This window comes from Protopterus annectens, chromosome 7.part0, assembly GCF_019279795.1.
Source record: "Protopterus annectens isolate FY-2018-M chromosome 7.part0, PAN1.0, whole genome shotgun sequence".
Taxonomy (NCBI): Eukaryota; Metazoa; Chordata; order Ceratodontiformes; family Protopteridae; genus Protopterus; species Protopterus annectens.
Window position 1 is genome coordinate 860,278,007 of NC_056739.1, and position 26,918 is coordinate 860,304,924.

Genomic DNA, 26,918 nt, shown 5'->3' on the forward strand with positions numbered 1-26,918 from the left:
ATTATACCTTTGGCCTCCAAGAATGATCCTTCATCATGACAAATGAAATTATAAACATTGCATTAAAAAGAAAATAATAACTCCAGCTCCATGAGGACTGACTATGCATCTAGCAGTTTTCTAGATACTGTAAGGAATAACCTAGTAAAACCTAGTATATTTATTACAATTAAACATGTTTCAGACATCTGGCATCAAGCTTTAGTGGCTCCCATTAATAAAGGAGTGTTACATCAGATCCAATCAATTACATAGCAATCAGTATAACCTTTATTATCTGTAAGATTATAGAATGAGTAATAAACTGAGTCTATCCTAAAAGACACTACAGACTTAGTACAAACCTAATTAATAAACTCGGAACAATTATCTCTTACTAGGAGAACATTCTCCTGAATTAATCTGATGGAATTCTTTGGAAGAAATTACATTGGCCCTAAACTTGGGAATTGCCACACATGTTGCATACTTAGAGCTTGCCAAAACATTTGACACTGTCTCTCATAAAGGCATTACCGATACATTTGTTAAAAATTATAGTAGGGAAATAATTGGCTGAATGGGAAAACTGAAAAACAAGAATACTGAACTATGTTTATAAACCTGCTGAGGCATTCATTGGACCTCCTCATAACTCATTGATAAAACTTGTCCTGTTTGTTCTGTTTTTATTCCACTAAATCTGATGAACTGTGGTAAGCAAAATATCTTGCTAACAACAAACTAGATAGCATATTTACCTGCACTAAAGATGCAAAACTACTTCTAGAGTTTTAAACAAAAATGGAAGTTGCTCAACAGATAGCACTGTCAGCTTTAATGTTGGAAGACCAGAAAGCTATGGGGTACATTCCCATGCCAGATGTTTGGATTCATTCTTCAGAGCAAATGCTGCAGTACAGTATGGGTGAGGGAGAGGGGGCTGTGCTAGCTTCCCAAGGCATCAGCACTGGTAGAAGCTCAGGTACATATAAAATGTGACAAAGCACTTAATGGAAAAAAGAGCAGGAGGTCTTTATTGGAAACGTAACATTATATTTACAAAAAATAACACTACTTTAGTATTTTCAGTTTATACTTCCATTCTGAAATCTCAACCAATAACAAATATATTTATTTATATATTTATTTTCCCTGCAAAAAATAATAAAAAAACTAAATCAAAATAAACAATTATTTATTTATACTTTTCACTTTTCTTTCTTTATTTAGATTTTACCACACAGAACAATTTCAGTTCTTCAGATTTTTCTTTTGAATCTCACAACTATCCCTTTATATTGTCCATATACACTGAATTATAATTCTGTTTTTTTTTCTCTATTTCTTCATTATCAGTGTGTTTTACAAACCAAACACAATCCTTTTCAATGATAAATTTCTAAAGAAATCCATACAGTTATTTCTGCCATATTTTCCCTCAAAATTCTGTTCTCTTACTGTCAAGAGTATGTCTAATTGTATCTTGTTCATTATACTCAGAAAAACAACATATTCTTTCATCCATTGTTTTATGTCTCATCTATTTTAACATATTCTTTTTAATGATACAATTTCCTGAAGAAGTCCCATGAAGTTAATTCAGATGTATCAGAATTTATTCTTGTTCTTGTTTGTATAATAGATTCTTTCATCTCTATTTAGATCTTATCCAATGAGTCTAGCTTATGGTATGTTTCCATAATTATACCACAAAATGTCTTCCTGTTTTTTATTTTATTTAACATTTCTATTTTCTTAACAACATTATACTTTCTCATTATACTTATATATTAATAACTGTCTGTCATACTTTTTGTTCTTTGACTTTCAATAATCCGGTATAGTATTTCTTAAACATAAATTCAGTTTACCTTCTTTTTTGTCAATTCCATGACTTTTATTAAATGTATTAAAGCAAGATAAACTACTGGAAGTATTATTTGCAATCTTCCTTCAGCTCTTCTGTATATGACATTCTTTGCCCCAGCTAGCTGAAACAGTTCCCTAGCATTTGTTTCTAGGACATTAGGTAAAGGATAAACTATATGTTTGTTTTCCTAATATAGCTGATGTTATTAAATATACTTTCTTTTTCATTGATAAAGTATAAGCTTTTCACATTTATATTATAATTTTCACTTCCTTCAATATATTTTTCCATTCTCCTGCCATACCCTCTATGTTAATAAAGTAGATTGATTAACAAATCAATTACTATTGATTAATAAATCAATATTATTGATTAATAAATCAATTAATTAATAAGGTAGTTTGAGTGATTGATTTATAGAATGAGTCCACACTTTTCTGTGAAAAAATATATTCCTTTGTGTATTACTGACCATCAAAAATCCCTTAATTTTGTTTGAATTTAGCTTTGTAAAATATGGCTTGCATTTCTCATTCCAAGGCACCTGCATACTGTCACAGCTCAGCTAATGGAGATTTTAATGTAGCTGACATACCAGTCCCAAAACTGCTTCATATTAAGATGGCTGTACTCAGTGTGTGCAGACTCAGTAACAAATTACCTGACATTGAGGCTTTCCTGCATTTGTAGATACCAATATTTGTGTAATTACTGGAAAATTATTTTAATGTAAAGAAATTACTCTTTCAATATCTGGGTTTTGTGCCTACTATTTCCTCAGGCTCAACGGCAGCTGTTGTCACATTTCTATATATTATGATTATAATTATAATGCCCCCTTCAGGATGTATCACACCAGACACATCAAACAAATAGAAAGACTCCAGAGGTTATTAGCTAAGAAGATCACATGCCTAAAGACCCTAAGCTACCATGAGAGATTAGAAGCACTATTCCTTTATTCGGTATTTTATAGACTCTTGAGGGGAGAAATATGCATTGCCTTCTGTGTCTTTAGAGACCCAGTTGTCCTGGAGTTCTTGCATCTCCATAGGTTTAATAGTTCCATAATACCAGAACCATGGACCTAAATTTCCATCAACAGATAAAATGTGATGGAGAGACAGATTTATGATGCAGTACCTCCTCCAACCTCTGGAACAGATTTGTATTTGTAGATTAAGCAGTGTGATACACTATCACCCATCAAACAGGAGATAGTTGATTTAATGGGCACCTGCAAAGTCACCCCAGACTTACTGGCCTAGGCCTCATAGAGAAAGGAGGTACAGCCTTATGATGGCTACTGATAAGATGTACATTGTCAAAAAGGCTCAGTTACCTATGAATCTTATAACCCACCAAATACAAAATATCTTTCAGAATTTTCAAAACATATCTCAACAGTTTTCCTTCCCTATAAAATCATTACTACATAATTTGCATATGCGACCATCATTGTAATTTACATATTTTCTCTATAAACCACTCCCATCCTTTAGTCAGTAGCTTCCCCTTTGCCACTATCACATTCATCACCAAACTAAATCAGATGAGACTTAAGGCACAACCCCATCTAACTCCTTCTTTTATATGTATTTTACATTTTTTCATTCATTCAGTATCGATTGCAGCTTTATATTCCAATAAACTGTATTTATGAATCGCCTAAATTGTATCTTGAAAGCATAATTGTCTGATAAAGGTAACAGTTTTTCATATCCCACATTGTGAAAAGTTTTTCTAATATTTCCCACGATCAATTTTCCTATTTTGTGTTATGGCAATGTTATGTACTACTTCTCTAAAAAAAAAAAAAAAAGTTATGTCTTCATATGACTTCAGAGCAAGGTGGGCTACATGAAGCAACTTAATGGGAAAGGCTGTGTTATGGCAGTCAGCTTTGAGCATGGTTGCAATTTTGCATAAATAACTGATCATACACTACTGCACATACTAAATATTCTTCCAGCGGTGGTCTTCTTTTTCAAAACACACGTCAAAGTTACTTTAAAACATGTGAGGTGACCATAACACTTTATTGGTGGCATATATCTCAGATTATTCGAGCAGATAAAAATGGCTACAGTAATGTATTTCAATTAATTTCAGTCAAACACACACCATCCTGTCAGATCAAACAAAAACAGAGGTAGCCACTTAAATGACTGCATACAACTCAGTTGTCAAACTGCAATCAAATACAAAAAATAATAAAGAAATCAATAATGTATTTTTAGCTTTTTTCCTGTTAAACACATTAACCCCACCAAGCCAAGTCAATAAATATTTAAATGTGATCAAAATACAACAAAGATCAACAGGCTGTCTCTGTACTCACCAGTTATAGCCATTTCTATTGACAGTGTATGCATCAACTGTCTAGCTGTGATCAAATAAATGAGTACACAAATAATGGCCAGAGTAATATATTTCAGCTTCTTGCTGTCAGACACATGCAGTGTAGCCATTTTAACTCTCCACACAACACATTATAGTGCACACACACACACACACACACACACACACACACACACACACACACACACACACACACACACACACACACTTTGCGCAAACCAATTACAGCCACTTCATTGACTATGAATACATCAGATGTCTGTTTCTTTTGAAAACAGTGATGTAATAAATAAGGAAATAAATAAATAAAACATGTCCATCCTAATGTACTTCAGCTCACTGCTGTCATACACTTACAGTACAACCCATTCCCACTACATATACCCCTCCCACACACACATACTAAATGCAGCCACCTTATTGACTCCATAATCTCCAAATGTCTGAATGTGATCAAATGAATGAATGAATGAATAATAACCACAACAATGTATTTAGCTTGTTGCTGATGGACACATTCAATGCAATCCATTGTAATCCCTCACATTTACTTTCCCCGTTTTCCTTTTCTACAATTGGTACCATCTTCTTCCTTCTGTATTTCCTTTATTTCTTATATGCTTTATATTTCCTTTACTTTTAAAGCAAGCTTGTTTTAAGAAGTGCATTTTTCTTTCATTTTAGTTAGCATATTTCTTTTACACAAATACCTGTTGCTTTTGTGATAACCATTTTATTTATATAACTGTAATGTTCTTTACACTGGCTTGATGCCTACTTGCTGATGCTTTTAAGAGTCACTGCCTCATTTTGTCAAAGTTTGCCTTCCAAAATCCAGAATGCTTGCTTTTGATTGACATGGTTATAGTTAAATTGGTTATGAACCATAGTATTTGGTGATTATATGTTCACCACTGACTGCTACCTTGCGTATTTCAGATCACATTTGAAAACTTAAAAATGGCATATTTTCATTTAGATTTTAGTATCAGTTGTCTAAATTCTTCAACTGGTAGGCCATCAAGAATGATACTAGTTTTAGATGTAGATACAGCTAAGACATAGCTTTCAATGTGCAGACATCAAAAATAGGTACAAAGGCTTTTAAAAAGTAGGTACAGTGTACTAAATGTCTAGGCACTTAATTAGGATAAACTCTGCATGCCAAATAGCAAATAACTCTTCCCACTTCCTATAGGGTTGTGGAATACTATTCAGAAACAAAAGTGTAAAAACTGAGAATGACAAAATGAATGCAAAATTATAAGCATATTATCAAGTATACACTTTAAAAACTCAGAACAAAGCCAATTAATCCAAAGAGAATTTTTAAGTTTTCCAGTGGTACAGTGGAGGATATGCCTATTATGTAAAGATTTGGTAGCCTTTTTCAATAGAGATGGGTATGAGTACATAAAGATTTAGGTGAGACATCATTAAAGGACTTCTGAAATTGTAAAGATTTATTTGAATAACTTACATAATTCCATTATTAATGATTTGTTATTCTCTAATTACAAGTCTATCAATGACAACCTCTTTAATGAATTAAACAAACATGTTCAAGACATTTCTTGCAGGAAAGAAAAAAACTTTAAAGTGACAAGTCAGGTTACGATTGCTGCAATGTTGATTTCAGTAACAACATTATCAAAAAGCAGAATGTAGTTTTAAGACTGTATTACAGGCTGAATCCTAAACCTTTCAGGATGCTGTCCCTTTAAAGAGACTGGAGCCGATAGCAAAGAAATGACAGAAGTTGACCAATCAATTAGAAAACAGCACAGGTACTTTTTATGTTCAGATGGAAGTGCAGTCTCTTTTTACAATTTGTACATGAGAGGGAAGAGGAATACACACAACAGGAGACTGGCAAATCTGCATTTTTACAATCAATCTGCTTTCTAGTGAGGTGCATTTTCTGTCAAGGAAAGGACTTACAATTGTGCTTGCAAGTGGAGCAAGTTGAAGCTGTTTTTTCATAAGTGGACTACCTTAGCAAACATGTCAGAGGGGATGGATCAACTGAGGTGCTATATGCAGATAATTTTGCATTGCAAGCAATGAACAGGAACATCCGTAAATAGAGTAGAAGGAAAAACTGAAGGCACTTGGGATGAAACTGAGTGCCACTCTAGTACCTTGTTTGACAGTCATACTGACTATCACAAGTCTTCTTTCATACCATCCATCCATTTCCTTTCTGAACATCCTTGTTTTCTCCAGCTTTCTTTGATCTAGCTCCTCTGACCTGTTTGCTAATATAGCCCACCAATACTATGAACAGCAGAGGGCTTAGAGATGAACTCTGATGCAAACCCACTCCCACTGTGAACCCATCTGTGAGTCTGAACAGTGTCTATACTTGTGTCATTAGGTCATTATACATAACCTGCAGTAATTCTATCAGTGTTTCTGGGACTTCACATCACCTAGACTGTCCAAATCAGCTTTTGTGGAACCTTATCATATTGTATTTTCAAATCTAGGAATGCAAGACAATTAAAATGGCAACAAATGGGTAAATCTGAATAAGTTGCAAATTGAGATGGAAGGGAAAATAGTGGAACAGGTTAACAGCTTCAAGTATCTGGGAGGGGTGTTTGAGGAGAAGTTAAGTCTGAATGAGGAGGTCAAAACTAGAATCAGAAGGGCTTCAGCCAACTGGCACAAAGTGTCAGAGGTAATGAGTGACAGAAGAATGCCAAAGAAGCTGAAAAATAACATATACAAAACAATAGTGCAACCTGGACAGTGAAGGCACAGCAGTTTAGGGAGCTGGAGGTGATGGCCATGCCTGAGATGAGTGCTAGGATGCACACTATGGGACAGGCAAAGAAATTATTACATCAAAACAGAATCCAAAGTAGCTCCATTTGTAGAAGAGGTCAGAGAACAGACTACGGTGGTTCAGGCACATGTGCAGGAAAGTAGAAGATGAACTGGTGAAGAAGAAGATTTTGGAGAAACAGGAGGAAAGTAAGAAGAAACAAGGTCATCCAGCAAAGAAATTAATGGATCATGTGAGAAAAGACCTATGACAGGCATGATTGTCAAAGGAGGTAGGAGAGTGATGCTTAGTTGAGAGAAATATGTCAAGAGCTGATGTGACACCCTGACCACATGTAGAAAAATATGGTGGTGATGATGATGATGATATCTATTGATATTGGAACGGATATGTTTAGAGATTTTGCAGTGAGATTTAATAGCATTTCTACAGAAGCCAATGGCCATTCTTAAATTGCTTTGAATAACATTTTTTTCTGATTAATAAAAACTATTATCAGCAAGTCAAGAGTATTGCAACAGATGCCATTATGGCCCTAGTTATGTAAACAGTCTTGAATGAGTGAAAATTAGTTTATTTTTGATTCAGATTATGACAAATATATTCACACACAAACAGTATATATATATATATATATATATATATATATATATATATATATATATATATAAATTAGTTTTTATGTGGCTAGGTAGATTGCATATGTTGCATAAATGCTTATTTTATTTGAATTCTACTACTACTTTATTTTTAATTTACTTATGCTTGAAATCAAGTCAAGTAAACTTTGTCAATCAGATATATACAGCAGTGCAGGCTGAATGAAATTATGTTGCTTTGGCCCCCATGCAAGACATAACAATGAAGTATATAATATGAATGACAGTAAAAATAATGCACATACAGTAATAATTAAAATATTAACAATACAATAAATTATCACAATTGGACAAGAAGGCATTAGACAATATTATACTGGTAGGTATTGCAAAGACTATGACTTCACATAGAGCTTGCTTAGAATATTGCACTTCATCAGCTGTAGTATGATATATTCTGATGTTCATATTGCACATGTATTGAGTGGTGATGCACTCCTGACTATTGCACATTCAGGAAGTAAAAGTATAAGAAATCAGGCTAACTGTACCAGTTACTGAAGCGATTTGCCAGAGTGATTACTATAGTTGATACTTCACAGCAAGTGGCATATTGATTTGATTACGTGCTGTCATGCCTGACATTTAAGTTCAGCAGCCTTCCGGATAGAGGGAAGAAACTCCTGTTCAGTCTAGATGCTTTGAAGTGTAAGACATGATACTGCCTGCCTAAGGTAAGGCAGAAGTACATGTCATGGGCAGAGTGAGTGGGATAGTTTATTATCTTCCTAGCCCTTCCCACACACCAAGTCTCATGCAGATCATCCATGAATAGGAGCGAGGAACGAATGCCTTCTTCTGTGTTCTCACTACCCTCAGGAAAACCTTGCGGTCAGATGCTTTGCAGTTACCATGCCAAATTATGATGTTATTTGAGAAGATGCTGTCAATGTTCCCCCTGTAGAAGGCTTTTAGGATGGACTGAGGCAGGCTGGCCACCCTCAGTTTCCGTAGGAAGTGCAGACGTTGTTGTGTCTTCTTCACTGTGTGGCTAATATGAGTTGACCAGGATAGGTCATCTGAGATGTGCACCCTCAGGAACTTGGTGTTTTTGACTCTTTCTACTGCTACCCCCTTAATTTCCAGAGGTTGATACATCTCCTGAGTCCTGCTGAAGTCCACTAATTCTTTGGTCTTGCTTACATTTAAGGCCAGATTGTTGCTGTCACACTAGCCTGTCAGATATGCCACTTCATTCCTGTAGGCTGTTTCCACACCATTTCTGACAAGACCTATAACAGTAGTATCATCACCGAATTTGATGATTTTGTTGGATTCATGCTTGGCCATGCTTGGCCATGCAGTCATGCGTCAACAAGGTGAACAGCAGAGGACTCGGGACGCAGCCCTGAGGGACACCTGTGCTCAATGAAATACTGATATGATACATATGATATTAATTTTCTGTCTGTTACTTATCACAAAGACTCACTTAAAGAATGACATTTGTCCAGAATACACAGGAAGGAAACTTGTACAAATACATATGTATATCATAATAGTAGTCATCCATCTTTTGTTAGCACTTGTTTCAAGTCTGACCTTGTTAGATGATGACTTTTTAGTGGAAGTTGATTTTTTTTTTTTCATAAATTTATTTAAGGACAGAGGTTATACTCGAGTATTTTAGATGATATAGTACCCAATGTGGTTTTAAATCGAGAGGAGAGATTTAGTCTTATTTTAAGGAAATCAAATGTTGATGCTGAGGTCAAAGCTAGGGATAATATACTTGAACTGAACAGAATTAATTCTTTAGTTTTACACTATAGTATTGATAATATTGCTATTAGAATGAAATGTGTTAATAACTGGAGAATTTTTAAAGGAGACAGCGAATGACTAGCTGCAGTGGGTAACATACCACAATTCCCTTACAAGAGAGCTGTCAATTTAAAGCAATTGTTGCAAAATGATGTCACAATGTTTTAGCATACTTTTGCATTCCATAAAGCCATAAAGCACATGGAAACTATCCATGTGGTATCTACATATATTATAGATGTATTGGCATTTCATTTATGGTAAAGGGATATGCTAATGTTATGTTTTTCTATGGGTAGATGTACCTGCAGTTCAGTGGTTGTGTTTTTTTTCTTACCACTTGTACTTGCTGCAATGTCTTCTACTTTGGAAAAAATATAAGACATCTAAATCAGTGTATGGCTGAACATTTGAAAAATATAAAGATTTCTAAATCTGAAAATAATTTATCGAGTCATTCTTTGACATATTCTAATTTGAGAAAGTTTGCATTTTTATCATAGACTGTTAATTTGTCATTGAGAGGAAGGGGTATTAACAGTTTGTTAGAATGCATATAAACTGTGTGGTAATTACTGCATTTCCTGGCATAAATAATTCTATAATTTTGCATAGTAATTTGAAAGTTTTATCATTAATTATTACTTAGTGACATTGTACAGGATAGTCCTGTTCTACAACTGGTTCTTGTTTTTGACCATTTGAGTGTATTTCTTTTTAACATAGGTATTGTATTATATCGTTAGTTCTGAAGAAGTCACTGAATTTGATTGACAAACTCACTTTTAAATGTTTATGTAGATTCGTCCCCTGTGTTTGGTTTTGTTCTGAGCTTTTCATTTTTCTATACACAAGTAGTTTTCAAGCAGTTTTTGTTCAAAGTTTCAAGTTAGGAAGCTTTAATGAATGATATAGCAAAAGTCTACCTCATGAATTTATTTATTTGCTTCTGAGAAGGAAAGATGCATAATTGTAGTTGCCACCTTCATGTTGGCTGTGGTGTCTGGATTCATGTGTAATAAAACAGCTTCAAAATTATGTGAAAAGGTAAATCAAGCTTGAAAATAAGGAAGTAACTCCAAAATAGGTACATGTGAGAGATCTGAGTTAAGGTATCCCAGCTAAGGACTGGTGTGATAAAGCCGTCATCAACAGCATGTCTGCATTCTCCACTATCTATCTGCTAGCATACCTCTTTACTCATAATGAAGAGGGGCTCCATATGCACTTTTTGTGTAGAATGTGTTGACATTTCCTGTTTCTAAACTGACCCACAGAACACTGTCTCCACTTTGTCTACTTGTTTTTTCTTTTACATTGATGTCTTCTCCAAGATAGGGGGCTCTTCCTCCCATTTGTTTACTTTACTCCTTGTCCTGATTATAAATTCTGAATTCTTTGTTAGCATTGCTGTCTCAGCTCTCTGTGTATTATCTGTTAATGCTACATTATCAATACATTGCCCTGTCAAAGTCACATGTGATGCAGATTTTTATCTTGATTGTAGGCATTGGTCCTCAAAGTCTTCCATTCTTCGGTGTGGAAATTTTCCCATTTGCCATTAACTTTATTCTGTTGCCCTGCTTAGCAGACTATATCACTACCAAGTCTCATATTTCGAGGGGAATATCTATGGTTTATCTATTTCATTTTTGTGCCTCCTCAGCATACATCTTAACTTCTCAGTGCAAACATTTTTGGGCAATGTCAAAAATAATGGGGGGGGGGGCAAAGGCCCAAAATCACTGACAGATTTTTAAATATTGCTCTTATAAACTTAGAAAGTTGCTAGAATAACATACTTTGTATTAACATGCATTTTCTAAAGGATATGAAGTCTGAAACTCAAATGTCTGTCGTTATTTAGTGGCTTCAGTCCTCAATGATTTGTGAGAAAAACAGAAATTTTATGAAAAATAGGTAAAAAATATGAGGCAAAAATTTAAACATTCTGCCGGATTTTGGAGAGTTGAGAGGTATGCCCCGATAAATAATTTAAATGCCTGCTGATGAAACAGTTAAAGCTGTCACTAAGGATCTTAGTTTTTCTACCTGCCGAACTCAAAGCCCTGGGATCTATACCAGTTGCTCTTTTGTCTGTTGAAACCTGTGACTGGTTACACACGGGCTTGTAGCCTTACTCATGTCTTGTACAGACAACCCTCAGAGAATACTATCGTATTTGCTATTTACCTAAGATTTTTCACAGTTTTATGAACAACTTGCTTACTGCTCATGTCTCTGTTTTTTCCTGTCTGACTGTGAGTGCTACTTCCATCAATATGGCATAGCTGGAATTACATATTTTGTTTATATTGGGGTGTATGTGTAAAGGGAGGGATCAAATGAATTACTTACCAAGGTAATGTGCTAGCATCACAGTAAAATGTAAATCTATGATAAAAAAACAATTAAAACAAATCACCAAATGCTCTGCCAGAGGTATAACTAAAAAATGAAAATAAGCAAACATCATTTGTACTTGCAAGACTTAAAAATGTAATAGTTTAGCACTTTGTTTCACAGAATATAAAAATCACGTGACTACTAATAAACGTACGTACAATTATACATGTTAAATTACTAAACAGCAAACATAGTAAAACATAATGAAAGTGTTGAATACTTACAAAATAAATTGTATGGCATTTCTTTATATAAATAATGTTTTTTTTTTCTGGCCGGAAGAGACTTTAAATAACATTTGATGTTCACGTTATCATTTAAACCTATAAAGAAATGCAGTGACAGGTACTTCAATGCAATGACGGGCACATAAACACCAACATCTGAAAATGTTGTCATACTGAATGCCACTACCCATTTATTATCCTCTTGTTTTCTGCTGTTGCAACTTGTGGATAGACTTGACTAGGTGAAATGGTCATTCCTTATCTGCTGTAAAATCCATTTTCACCTGTTATATTTAGATGGAAAGTATGTGGCAGTGAAGGTGCTTTCAGGATTTTATGGGTGAACGTTTGAGTTGTTGGTAGTTTTAGTGCCTGTTGATGGAAATATAGGTTCATAGGTTCATAGGTTCATACTAGGCTATCTGCCCGAGGGCATTTACAAGCCTAGCCCATAGTTTTGTGGCTTACGCCACCCCTTTAGTATGGGGAACTATACCCATTATTTTGCTGTGCCTCTGTTGAGCAGTGACACTGAGGTAATCCCTGGGGTATATCTGCGATCTCCCATCCATTGGTCAAGATTTCTCTTGAACAAGGCCAGCGAGGTGCTCTGCCTCACATATACCGGGATTTTATTCCACAGCATAGGGAGTCTTTGGGTGATGAATCTATCCCTCCAGCACGTCCTATTAATAGCCATGTCGAGGTTTAAGTCTCCGCCCTTGTGGCTCTGACGGATCTAGATTTTTGAGGTGAAGCATATTCATCAAATCTGGGTTTGACATGGCCTTGTATGTTAGGCAAAGGTCACCTCTGAGCAAGCGGTGGCGACTGAATAGAGCTGGAGTTCTTTCAGTCGCGCAGCATAGGACAGATGTTTGAGACCCTTTATCCTTTTGGTGAGGAACTTTTGTGGCCTCTCCAGCTGCTGCAAGTGTCGGGTCAGATACATTCCGAATGGGGCATTGTACTCAATCATTGGTCTGATGAGTGATGAGTATAGGGAGACTATGACCTCCCTTGATCTAGATGAGAATCCCTTCATGATAAGGTGGGCAATGTAGAAGGTCTTCCTAACTACTTTAGCTACATGGGTGTCGAATGACAGACTACTATCAACCTGGGTCCCCAGGTCCCTGATAACTTCTTCTGTGCTCAGTGGATTGCCACCTATTTGGTAGCTAGGGGTAACCTTGTTTTTCCCGAAGGGTATGACTATGCATTTTTTGGCATTTAACTTTAGGCCATGGCTCTGACACCAGTTATCCATTTCTGTGAAACCCTTCTGAAGGATATCTGTGTCAGATGTGTTTTCTACTATGGCCCAGTTTGCAGTCATCTGCAAACTTTGTCAGCCATAACCCTCCTGTGTTTGCTTGTACTTCGGAAAAGTAGATGCCAAACAAGAGTGGGCCCAGGACTGAGCCCTGTGGTACACCACTTGTGACAGGCTTTGAGTCTGACATGGCGCCAGCAACTCTGACCCTGTGGGTTCTGTCACTCAGCCAGTTTGCAACCCATCTTGTGATGTATGGGTTAACATTTAAGCTGATGAGTTTTTCAATGATACCCGAGTGGGGTATTGTATCGAAGGCCTTCGCCAGATCGAGGTAGGCTGTATGGACTGCCTTTCCTCATCAATGGCTTTGGTGACTGTTTCGGAAAAGTCAACCAAGTTTAGAAGGCATGATCTGCCTTTGACAAAACCAAACTGGGATGGATCCAAAGTCTGCAAATTCCCTATGTCTTTATTTATGAGGTCCATTATGATCCTCTCCATGGCTTTGCAGATAAGGCTTGTCAAGCTAATGGGCGGTAATTTCCAGGGTCGGTGGAGGCACCGCCTTTGTGAAGTGGGACCACAGTTGCAGTGCGCCACTCCTGGCACGTATCCAGAGGTAAGACTATGATTAAACAGCTGTCCTAGCTGTGGGTTTAATTCCTCGTTGAGTTTGTGGAGCACACAGCCGGGGACACCATCAGGTCCCATGGATGCTGTGTTTTTGCTTTGGAGAGAGCAGTTCTCACTTGGGCGTTGGAGATGTTTGGGGGCTGCAATCACTTGGTATAGATATCTCTCCTTTTGGGGAGAAGTTTGCACTGAACCTGTCAGCCAGTATGTTGGCAATGTCTGTAGGATCAGTAATCTTCACATCATTTTGAACTAGTTCTGAGCATATCTGGGAGTTTCCTCCCAGGTTTCTAACATAGCTAAAGAAGGCCTTATGATTGTCTTTTGAGTCTTTAGCTATTTTTCTCTCAAAATTTGCTTTGGATGATTTTATGAGAGCTCTTAGTTTTTTACTTATAGTGATCAAGGGTGTCTTACCTTTTAAGGATTTTGCTCTATCTTGTAGTAGCTTCCTCCTTTTGTTGTAGAGTTTGTTTATGGCTGGGGTCCACCAGAGTTGACGCTTGCCTTTGGTACAAAGAGTCTTTGTTTTGCTTGGGATTGCCTTATCCATGCAGTCCTGCAGGTGCTGGTAGAAGGCATTTGTAAGTGATTCAGCGGCTTGAGTACTGTTTTCCGCCGACTCGGGGGCCTTAAAGGAGACCACACTAGTCTTTAGAAGTGTGAAGTCGGCTTTCGAGAAGTTCTTTACTGTGGTCTTTTTTATTTCAGGTGGGGGTGGGATGAGGACCTCCAGCGAGATTAGTTTGTGATCTGATCTCACTAGTGAGGGGTATACTTCCGGTGTTGAACATTGTGCTCCCATGTTCGTGATGATGAGATCAAGTATGTTTTCTCCTCTTGTGGGGATGGTGACTAGTTGTTCCATGGCATTTGAGTTTATGAATTCCAGGAACTTTTGGGCTAGGGTGTTTGGGCTTGAGTAGTGTTCCCAGTCTATATTAGGGTAATTGAAGTCACCTAGTATGATGGTGTTTGGTGATACATTTATCCCCTCTAGTGTTTTCAGGAAGGCCATGTGGGGTTCCTGAGTTTGTGAGGGTGGCCTGTAACATGCTACAATTTGCAGAGCAGTCTTGCCTATGGTTAATTGCACCTGGATGGTCTCTGATGCATCGTGCGTTGCCACCAGTCTTGAGGTGTGGGTGTCTTTGATGAATATGGATACCCCCCCTCCTTTCTTGGTATTGTCTGGATTTTGGGGCCAGAACGCATGATAAGAGGTAAAACCTGATAGTGCTGGGGTGCTCTCAGGAGCCTTGAACCAGGTTTCTGTCACTGCACAGACATCGATGTTCTCCATACTGAGAAGGGCCTCGAGTGCGTGCATTTTGAGATTTAGACTTCTGGCATTGAGCAGCATTACCCTTAGTTTTTTTCCTTTTTGTGTTCTAGGGTGGTAGGTTTAGAATTTGAGCCTTGCCTAAAAAGGCACTATGGGGGTGGCAAGAGCCTTTGCCAATATCCGGAATCCCAGGGTGACAGGTGCAAGCCGTCCCTTGCGAGCAGCGTGGCTTGTCCAGCATGTCATCCCAGGCAGACAGACATTGGATCCCCTTTGAATGACACCAGAGTTTAAGCCAATTGTTAAAGCTGATCATCTTATCTCTGTATTGTGGCATCATTCTTGGTGAAGGTAGGATACTGCTCAAGGTCAGGGTCATACCTGCCTGGGCTACATAATCAGAGAGCTCCTCAATGTCTCTTTTCATGTAGTCCAAGGAGGTATGTCTCAGGTCGTTTACACCAGCGTGGACAATGACTGAGTTGTATTTGTACCTGCTGTTGAGAGACCTGAGTGCTTGCGTTATGTGGCGGATTCTAGCGCCCGACAGGCAGCTTACTGTGACCTTCTCCTTACTCAGTCTGGTGAGCGGGACGTCAGTGTGTCTGACTATGGAGTCACCAATGACTAGTGTGTCTGGCATTGTGTTTGGCCTTAAGGGCTGTGACTGTTTGACACTCTGACTGTGAGGTCTATGTGTTGCAGGTGTTGTGTTCTGAGGTGGTGGTTGTTTGGGTGTCTGCTTTGGTGGCCTCTGCTGTTTTGGTAGATTTTTGATCAGAGCCGAGTATGTCTTTGTGTGTTTATGTGTATGATTTGAGGTTGTGATGGTACTATGTGAGACTGGGTCTATAGTGTGTGTGGTAACCTTCTCCTCCTGACTGGTCTTGCCAGTCCTATGTTGAGAGAGCTTAGCCTCCAGTTTGGCCGTATAGTTGCATCTCTCGCATGTATTTGTGTTTTGTGGGAGGAGGAGAGGGTTGTCTGTGTACATGAGGCAATTGTAACATTGCCTCAATATTCCCAGGTTCACCAGCTGAGCAGGAGAGGACACTAGCAACTGATCCCTCGACATGCTAGAAGGACTAGACAAAAAAAAAACTTTAAAAGAGATTCCGGGGGACGTGGGTGACCGAGAAATGGGTTTTGCCTTTTTGGGGTGCTATCTATAAGAGTGCCGTATCAAGGTAATAAGTACTGTAGGAGCAAGTGCTAGGTTTAACAGATAGAGAAAAGTCTACTTGGAGTCAAGTAGAGATGATCTTTTAGGTATTAGAGAAAGTGCTAGTAACAGGGATGCTTAAAGGTAAGATTGAAAAGAATGCACTCTGCAGTGTGCACTAGAGAAGTTAGATATGAAAGTAGGTAACTTGAGTTTTACCTGTTTAAAAAGTTAAGGTTTAGTGGAGAGTTACTATTTTTAAAACAGCAAGATGGACTGAAAGGGGTGGTTACTTTTGTATTTTGGTACTATGAAATACTGTAGGATGGCCAATAAATTTAAATAATTGAAGGGTGGGATTTCAAAAGTGATGGTTTTGTGATTACTCACATAAGCCAGTGAAAGTAGAGAGAAATGAGATATATGGTCAGATTAACATAAGAGGCGGGCAACTAGAAAGACAGTGGTATTTAACAAGACAACTTAAATGGATGGGAGGGAGGGAAAAATTCTGCCTGACTCAGAACAGAGAGAGCTGTGGTCTCTTTTGAAGTTTTAATATGCTGTTAAAACAGAATGCAAGCAAAACACAAGGTAAAGAAAACAAACTACAGTATTCAAAATATAGAAAGGCAGTACAGAAATACAAAAAATAACAGCAAACTAACCTTTCCTTCACAGCAAAGTGTAGCAGAGTCTGGATGAGCCTTTCTGGTAAAGCTCTGAAATGTAGTTGCCTTGATTCTTCCATACTCCCCAACCTACCACCCCCCTCATACAAAAGTGATTTTCATACTTTGTATGTTCATCATTCTCACTACCTCAGTGGCACTCACAGTTACCTACCAAGGTAATCCAGTACTGGAACTTCCAAGATACCTGCACACTGATTAGTAGCTTACTTTCAGCTGTCCCAGTTTGAAATCAGAAACTAAGAAAAATGAGTGCCATCAGACCTATTATTTGGGTAGAATTCAGTCACTGGCTAGTAAGCATACTGCCTGGATGCCAGCAAGGAAGAAATTTGGAGAACCTTAAAGAAAATCAACCAGAAAAGGTGAAGAGAAAACACTGGCTGGGAAGGATCCTGTAGCTGTTCAGAAAAGAATGAGTTTAAGTTTTAGCTTTGACTCAGAAGAGATGTCTTTCAATAATTTAAAGGAAAAATAAATCAAATGTACTCAGAGATGATTAAAATAAATGAAACAGTGAAAGAATATATTGACTCAAATAACAAAAGGCCTGAAAAATAGAACAAGCTATAACTAGCTATTTAGATGAACTGATAAAACTTCAAAAATCAGAGGTTGAAATGAAGAAAAGGCTAGCTGAATATGAGGCTTCTCAAGAAGATCTATTTCAAAAAATAGTAGAGTTAGAAGACAGAGTGCATAGAGAAATCCTGAGATTTTCTTCTGTACCATAGAAACACTAGAAGTCTAAATCTCAAGATGCATTCGCTTGAAGCACTCCTCAAAATGGGGAACATCGACATTTGTGCTATAACGCAGACCTGGTTTAAAGCAGCAGAAAGCACCCCTGTGCTAACAGGTTATAATTCATTCCACACCTTTCAGTTCCAAAACATAGACTGAAGCTCCAAAGGTGGTGGTGTCTTCATATTCATAAGGGATATGTCCACCTCCAGACTAGTAGCCCAGCATAACGCATCTGAGATACTTCAGGTACAACTAACATTGGATAAGATGGCTATCCAGGTCATAGCCTGCTATAGGTCCCCAACCATGTCCCTAGACTCTCACTCCATGTTCCTAAGCACCCTGGAATTTATCAAGGTCCAACCCAACACTCTTTTACTAGGAGACTTCAACTACCCCTCCATCAACTGGGAAAACTGCTGAAGCACCAATACACTGGCCCAATACTTCCTGGAATTCATCAATTCCAGTGCCCTGGACCAGCTCATTCTGACCCCCACTAGAGGAAGCAATATCCTTGACTTGGTTATTACTAACATGGGCATCCGTTGCTCTACACCGATAGTCAATCCCCCCCTGGTCAGATCCGATCATAAACTAATCACCATGGAAATCCACATCTCACCCACACACCCCACAAAGGTAACCACCTTGAAAAACTTCTCCAAAGCTAACTTTGGACTCCTAAAAATCAGAGGTGGCTAACTTCACAGAACCCATGCCAATGGAAAATAGCTGCATGACTGCCAAATCATACACCAGTGCACTGTACAAACATGTACGCAAATGCATGGAACTAGCTATACCCAACAGAACCAAGACGTTCTCCTCCAAAAAAAGGAAGCCAATCTGGTGGTCCCCTGTCATTAATAAACTCTACAACATAAGGAAGAAACTGTTGCAGACAAAAGTGAAGTCCCAAGACTGGAAAAAACTCCGTTATTAGCCTCAACAAAAAGTTGAGATCCCTCATCAAATCCTCTAAAGCCAGCTATGAAGGCAGAATTGTGGCAGACACTACAAATAATCACAAAGCCTTCTATAGCTATATCAAGAACCTCCATGACAACACCCAGATTTGCTCTGAGATTCTGCGCAATGGTACCTCCTCTACTGAGCTAAGAGATATTGCCAACATACTGGCCAACAGATTCAGTGCCAACTTTACCCCTATCTCCCCCCCGAAAGGACCAATCACAATACCAGAAGAATTCAAGGCACCCAAAATTACTGCAGCACAGGTTAAAGCTGCATTTTTCAAGGCCAAGAATACAGCTTCCATGGGACCTGATAATATTCCTGGCTGTGTTCTACATGAACTACAAAGTGGACTGGCACCACATCTGTGTTCCCTGTTTATTCACAGCCTCACCTCAGGCTTTGTCCCTACCAAATGGTGCACTGCTACAGTCATCCCTCTCCATAAAGGGGGCATGACTACAGACCCTGGGAATTATCACCCCATTAGCCTGACGAGTCTGATATGTAAAGGTATGGAGTGCATCATCATGGACCTGATTAACAAAGATATAGGAAATCTCCTAACTCTAGACCCCATGCAATTTGGCTTTGTGAAAGGGAGATCATGCCTGCTCAACCTGGTTGACTTCTTTGAGTCAGTCACCAGGGCTGTTAATTAAGGCAAGGCAGTGCATACAGCCTATTTCAATCTGGCCAAGGCCTTTGATACCATTCCTCACTCGGGAATTATTGATAAACTCACCTAACTAGGCATCAACCCCTATATCACTAGGTGAGTTGCAAATTGGCTCACAGATAGAACACACAGTGTGAAAGTAGCAAACTCCAAGTCATACTGCCAACCAGTCACAAGTGGAGTGCCACATGGATTTGTCCTGGGTCCTCTCCTGTTCAGCATCTAATTCACAGAAGTCCAGGCCAACACAAAAGGACTCTGGCTGACCAAGTTTGCAGATGACTGCAAGCTAGGAACCATTATTACCTCCCCAAGTGATGCAGACATCCTACAGAAAGGCCTCACTGAGACCAATGACTGGTGTCGAAACCATGGCCTTAAGTTTAATGTCAAAAAATGCATCATCATCCCCTTTGGTAAAAACTCAGTTTCCACCAATTACCACATCGATGGGAGCCCACTGAACACTGAAGGCATTATAACAGATCTGGGGGTGCAGGTTGACAGCAACCTCTCCTTGGACCACTACACTGCCACTGTGATCAGAAAGTCCTTCTGTGTGGCACATCTCATTACCAAGGGATTTGGATCCAGGAAGTAAGAGGTCATCGTTTCTTTCTACTCTTCTCTCATTAAACCAGTTATCAAGTATAATGCCCCATTTGACATGCACCTTACTAGACACCTGCAACAGCTGGAGAAGCCACAGATGTACCTCATGAAGAAGACCATAGGCATTAAATACATGTCCTACATGGACAGACTCAAAAAACTCCAGCTATTCTCTGTCTCATATCACCTACTTAGAGGTGATCTCTGCTTGACTTACAAAGCCATGTCTGACCCAGCTTTGTTAGATATGCTATATCTAATGAAATCCCAATCCCTCCACACCATACGCTCCAGACACCTCAACCTGATTACCTCATTACCACAATCAACAGAACATGCTGGAGGGACAGGTTCCTCACTCAGAGACTGCCCATGCTCTGGAATAGACTTCCCATACACGTCAAGCAGAGCACCTTACTGACCCTCTTCAAGAGAAATCTTGATGAGTGTATGGGTAATAGAAATTTCACCCCGGGGATCACTCCAGTGGCTCTACTTGATAGAGGCACTGGTAACTAATGTTAGGCAGCATGATGCCATGGCACTTCTATGGACTAGGCTTGTAAAGGCTCCAGGGCCATAGGCCTAGTACACACCTATGAACCTATGAACTGGAAGGAACAGACTGAATTACTTTTATGAAAGCATACACGAGCAACTGGAATGATATTCCACAGCAGGATTTGTTAATTGTAAGGACACATTGAGTGTGCATTCCAAAGCTGTCCATGAAAAAGCAGCCAAGACCTACATTAGTAAAGATGTAATTATACCTGAGAAATCATCAATCCTAACAAAAGTGTGGCAGAAGGGAAAAAATTGAGACAGCAGAGTGTTTGTGGGAAATGATTACTTACTGTACACCAGGAAGAAGAGAAGCAATTTCCTCCAGTAGTCAGGGAATGTTGAGAGGCAGGTGTGAAATTCAAGCTGTGCTATATCCAACTATCTTCAGAGTATTTTTTCCTGGGGATCAAATATATTGTTTATGCTGAGCAGGCTAAGAAGGAAATAAAAAAGTTTATCTAACAAAAAGTAAGCCAGCAAGCTGAAGGGGACTGTGCATCTCATTCTTCTGCAGTAAAGCTCATAGAGGATTTTTGCCAGTAAAACATTTTCCAATGTTCCAAGGAAAATGCTCGACAGACAGAAACAATCCCAGGAATTGACTAGAACAATTAGGAGTACTTTGGATCTGAACTAAAGTCTAGTGTTGGGAAATGAAGATGATCAGGAAGATCAGCAACACTGAAATTAGTGAATGCATGTGAGATTATAAAACATCAATCACTTTTGTGAGATATGCCTTTACATATAAAAGTGGCTGAGAAAATACTGGACTTTTGTTGACTTTGTTAAATGTGTGGGTGAACTGTAAAACACAGACCACACATTATGTCTTTAATATGTAGAAGGACACTAATAGGAAAAAGTAACTTTAAGTAAAAACATGTTCTTATTAGTACATGTATAAACATTTTATAATATAAACTGTATGATATATTGTAAAGCAGTTTTGCATAGTGTGCTGTCAGGAGCATTTTAAATGTGAGGGGAGTCTTTTCAGCTACTGTTGTATGTGTTAAAAATATTAAATAAACAAGCACCATTTTAGTTGCAAGAAATATACATTTTACAGTAAAACAAGAAAAGAAAGGCTGAACTGAAGTACATTAGGTTAATATAATACTGTGATCTTGGGCTGATGGAGTGTGGATGGGGTGTAAATGTGTACTGATTATATTATATATAGAACTAAGATGATAATTTCCCTTGTTTATACAAGGGTGGATGCCTAGTGTGATGTCCCTGACTTAAGCTTTAAACAATTTTTTGTAAGCAAATTAGCTTGAAAAAAAAATAAGACAAAATGCTGAAAGCCATGAACAGTGCTAATCTTCTTGCATATTTTAATATATTAGTTTTTTTTTTTCCATTAGCAAATGTTTTCAGTGTGAATCAAGATGTCTGCAGCTGTAGGCAGTTAGCTAGGGAAATTCTGTATATTCTGTTCTGAGTGAAATTTACAAAGATTTCTTCATGAATTTGCAAGATGTTGTCTTTTTTCATTGCTGACTACTTTTACATGGAGACAACCTGTCTGCAGATGCAAGTAATTATTCCTGTGAGTTCTGATCTTTCATTACTGAGTAAAATGTACAATTTAAATGTACAATGACAAACATTTCAGTGAAAAATAAAGTTTGAAACTCTAGGAAATTAATATGAGATAGAAGCCATCCCAACATCCTTTATATTTTAATGCATTTAATAGAACAGTGCATTATTTAGTTCTATTCAAAGGTAGCCAGTTTACTCTTTCTTAGAGCTAAAGGTTAATGCTTTCTGAAAGCATAGACAACTGTTTTTTTTTCACATCTGGGAGAGGAATAGAAATAAAAAAAGACAGTAATAAGTGTAAGTGGGAACACAAGCTGTAGCATGCACTTTAGCATGGGCAATCTTAGTTTTAGATTAGGTTATGCCTGCTGGTGCGGCTGTCAGTTTGGGGCAGTTGTTCCTATCTGGAGAGTTAAACTTCAGTTGTTAAAAAGTTACATAGTTTTGTGTTTGTCCTGAGTTAATAGGGGATATGGAGTGTTTTGAATATGTATTTAGTTTTTGTTTGAGGATTTTTATTAAAACAAAAAACCTTGAGAAAAGTGACATAGGTTCATATAGATATAATAAGAAACAACTATATGAAAAAAATCCTGCCAAACATTAGTGTGCTCATATAAGACAAAATTTGGAAATACACAGTCAAAAATATTGCCATGTATAATAAGTGGGAACAAAAGCTTTTTTATTATAACGGTTACTCTATCAATGGTATTTTGGAATGTAAATGGCTTTACAAATATAGAATTATATTAAGAAATGCAGAATGCAAATAACAATGTTGCTGGAGACACATTTGGAAATAAACGTGAATCTGACAAAGAAAAGATTTCATGCTGGATATTTAGCAGTATATGAGGGACAAAGAAAAGGGGAGTAATAATAGTGATTGCAAGAGGAGCTCCAACAGTAATACAAGAGGGAAAATGACAATAATGGTAAATTTGTGTTAGTAAGTGGCAACTGGTAAGGGCAGAGAATTATGCTATCATGCATTTATGTTCCACCAAAAACTGATATTATTGAGTGTAAGAAAATTATGGCAGAAATAATCAGCTTTCAGCAGGGAATTTACTTACAGGTGAGGACTGGAACTTGATTTGCAATAGTGAGGCAGTATCAGGAAGACTAAGGAGGAAAGGTATAATTAAACAGAGTAGATTTTTGAAAACATTTACGAAAATATATGTAAAATCTGTTCATGTTCCTACTACTAAATTCATGTCTTCCATACCAAATAATTCCCCAAGGTTCAATAACTGGGCTAAACTGGATAGAAATTTTATTTCACAGGAACATGTACATTTAATTGAAAGCTTCGACACACATCCGATAACCATTTTAGATCATGCACTAATAAAAACTGCAGGATAATGAAGTAAAAATAAGACACTGGTACTATCACTGCTTCCTGTTAAAAAGAGAGGAGTTTAAGGAATGGTTAGTGTTAATTATTCAAAAGTTATTATAGAAGATAGAAATTTCTTCAGAAAGAATGGCTAGTGAGTGGGATAAAATGAAGTTTAAAAATAGGGTAGAATTAAAAGAGAAACAGATATGGTTAAGAAGTAATAGCAATTATTTAGAGGAGCTGACAAAGGTTAAAGTATTACAGAATAACAGGAATCTCACAAAACAAGAACAGGTCAACTGCTGAGAGCTAAACAAAAAATATTTGAATAATATACATGAGTTTAGAAAGAATGCTGTTAGGCAACAATTTTTTTAATAACAACTTCAGACCTTATTAAGTTTAATTATGTTTTCTGCCACAAAAGCAATCACTAGAAAATGGAAATCAAAATCTAAACTAACTGTATTTGAACTATTGAATATCACTGGAAGATCACTGTTTGGAAAAGGGAATTAGCAAATTACATAGAAATAAAATAAATGTGTGGGAGCAATACATGCAGAGTAATGTTCAGGAGGAGGAGGAGTGTGGTTTAAGAAAAGGCAGAAGTTGAATGATTTATGTAATGTTGGAGTGAAAGACAGTTGTTTTAAAGAAAGAACATTTGTAACGAATAAAGCATGTAATTAGAAAAATGGTAATATGGCTTGTTTTCTTTTCTATGAATGTATATGTGCTTATGTCTTAAGTGATATTTTAATAAAGGTGTTTTAAAAAAGGGTAACCCATTACTGACCGACTTTAAAAAGCTTAGACTCCTTTCCATCTCTCTTTCTGTGACAACCGATTGGCTGGGCATATCCTGAGAGGGAAGCCTTCAGCTGTCAAAAGAAGTGAGTGTTCAGTTTTTTCTGCCATCTAAAGCAGAAGAAAGTCCTTGGCGCACAGCTACAGTTAACCCACTCCACAAGGGGGGATCTACCTTGGATCCCGGGAACTACCACCCCATCAGTCTGAAGAGCCTGATCTGCAAGGCCATGGAACGTATTATCATGGAACTTATAAACAAAGACATTGGCAACCTTCAAACACTGGACCCCACCCATTTTGGGTTCATAAAGGACCGATCTTGTCTCCTGAACCTGATTGACTTCTTTAACTCAGTCCCCAGAGCCGTGGAAGAGGGTAAGACAGTCCACACAGCCTATCTGGACCTCACCAAGGCCTTTGACACCATCCCCCACTTTGGAATCATAGAAAAACTTACTAAGCTGGGCATTAATCCCTACATCACTCTATGGGTTGCCAACTGGCTTACTGACAGAACCCACACTGTAAAAGTAGTTGAATCCAAATCTAGCTCCAGACAAGTGACAAGTAGAGTACCTCAGGGTTCAGTCTTGGGACCTCTCTTGCTTGGCATCTATTTCTCTGAAGTACAGGCCAACGCAAAGGGACGCTGGCTAACAAAGTTCACAGATGACTGCAAACTGGGAGCCATTATTGAATCCCCAAATGATGTGGATACTCTATAAAAGGGCCTTACAGAAACAGATGCTTTGTGCCAGAGGTATGGGCTCAAGCTCAATGCCAAGAAATGTATAGTTATCCCCTTTGGGAAAAAACATGTGCCCGTGAATTACCACATAGTTAGCAGTACACTAAACACCAAAATTGTGATAAGGGACTTAGGGACACAGGTGGACAGTGGTCTCACCTTCAATAACCACATCGCCACAACAGTCAGGAAATCCTTCTATGTGGCACACCTCATCACTAAGGGCTTTTCATCCAGAAAAAAGGAGGTCATTGTCCCACTGTACTCATCCCTCATTAGACCCATTTGGTATGTACATCTCAAGACATCTGCAACAACTGGAATAGCTGCAGAAATACCTCACTAAAAGAATCACATGATGAAACAGATGTCCTATGCTGACCTCCTTAAAAAACTCCAGCTATACTCTGTCACATATCGCCTACTCTGAGGCGATCTCTGCTTAACATACAAGGCATGTCAAACCCAGAGCTGTTGGACATGCTACACTTAAAGAAATCCCAATCCCTCAGAGCCACATGCTCCAGGGATCTAAACCTTGTCATCACAATAAACAAAACATGCTGGAGGGATATGTTCCTGACCCAGAGACTCCCCAGACTCTGGAATAGACTGCCCATACATGTCAAGCAGAGTGCCTCTTTGGCCCTCTTCAAAAGGAACTTTGATGACTGGATGGGAGAAAGGAAATTCACCCCGAGGATCACATCAGTCGCCCTGCTAGACAGGGGTCCAGGGAAGTAAATAGGGTGGGAAGAAATAGCCAGGGAATTGTTATGGCTAGGCTTGTATAGGCCCTAGGGCGGATAGCCTAGTACCAACCTATGAACCTATGAACCTATGGATGCTCCACAGGATCCAGTACTGATTTTTATGGCTTACTGCTCAGATATATTCCATTTCATGACCCCCTTTTTCTTATTTTATAGTTACATTTATTATTTTCTTTCTATTTTTATGTTTATTTAAAAATATTCATTTTAATATTTCATTTTATTTATGTCAGTATTTGTAGTAGCTTCTGTGGGAATTTCTGCTTATAGCAGTGTTTATTTGGCTCATATCTTTGACAAATGCCTGCTTTTACTGCTTCTGAGGAAACCTTTCAGTATTTCTCTCAAATGTGTAGCGTGTATATGTGTTGTTGGACACTAGGGGCTGTCTTGTGCACTCAGAACTGTGAATTAATCTTGCCTGTCTTTACTATTGCTACTCTGCTTTATTTTCATCTTTTGACAGAAAAAATATTGCATCATTTATACATTATTTGCATTACATGTATGGCTCTGGTTTGTGTGTTTTAACATCAGATCATGATTTTATTGCAAATGAAGTTATTTAAATGTACTGTGAAGATTTTAGTCTCTCTGACAATAAAATAAAATTTGAATTGCTATTAAACATTATTTGATGGCAGTTTAATGTGGTTAAATTATGTTGAGTTAGTTTTTAACACAGGCTTGGCACATTGATGCTTTGGTGTTTGGACTTGGTGTACTGGAAATTATTTAATTTATGTCAGATGCAAAAGATTTCTGAACACATGCCAAAATGTTCTGGGTCTATATTAGTTCACTGAAAGATATTTCCAGTGAACACCTTTTCGTCAACACCTAACCATCGAAAATCACTTCTGCAATTCACAGAATTTTCCCAGGGCAGTGAAACAATTGTCCCATAGCACAACAGAACACACAGTGCACCAAATGAAACCCATTCAAGTGAGGGGCTATGCCGCCCATACATCCCCTAACTATA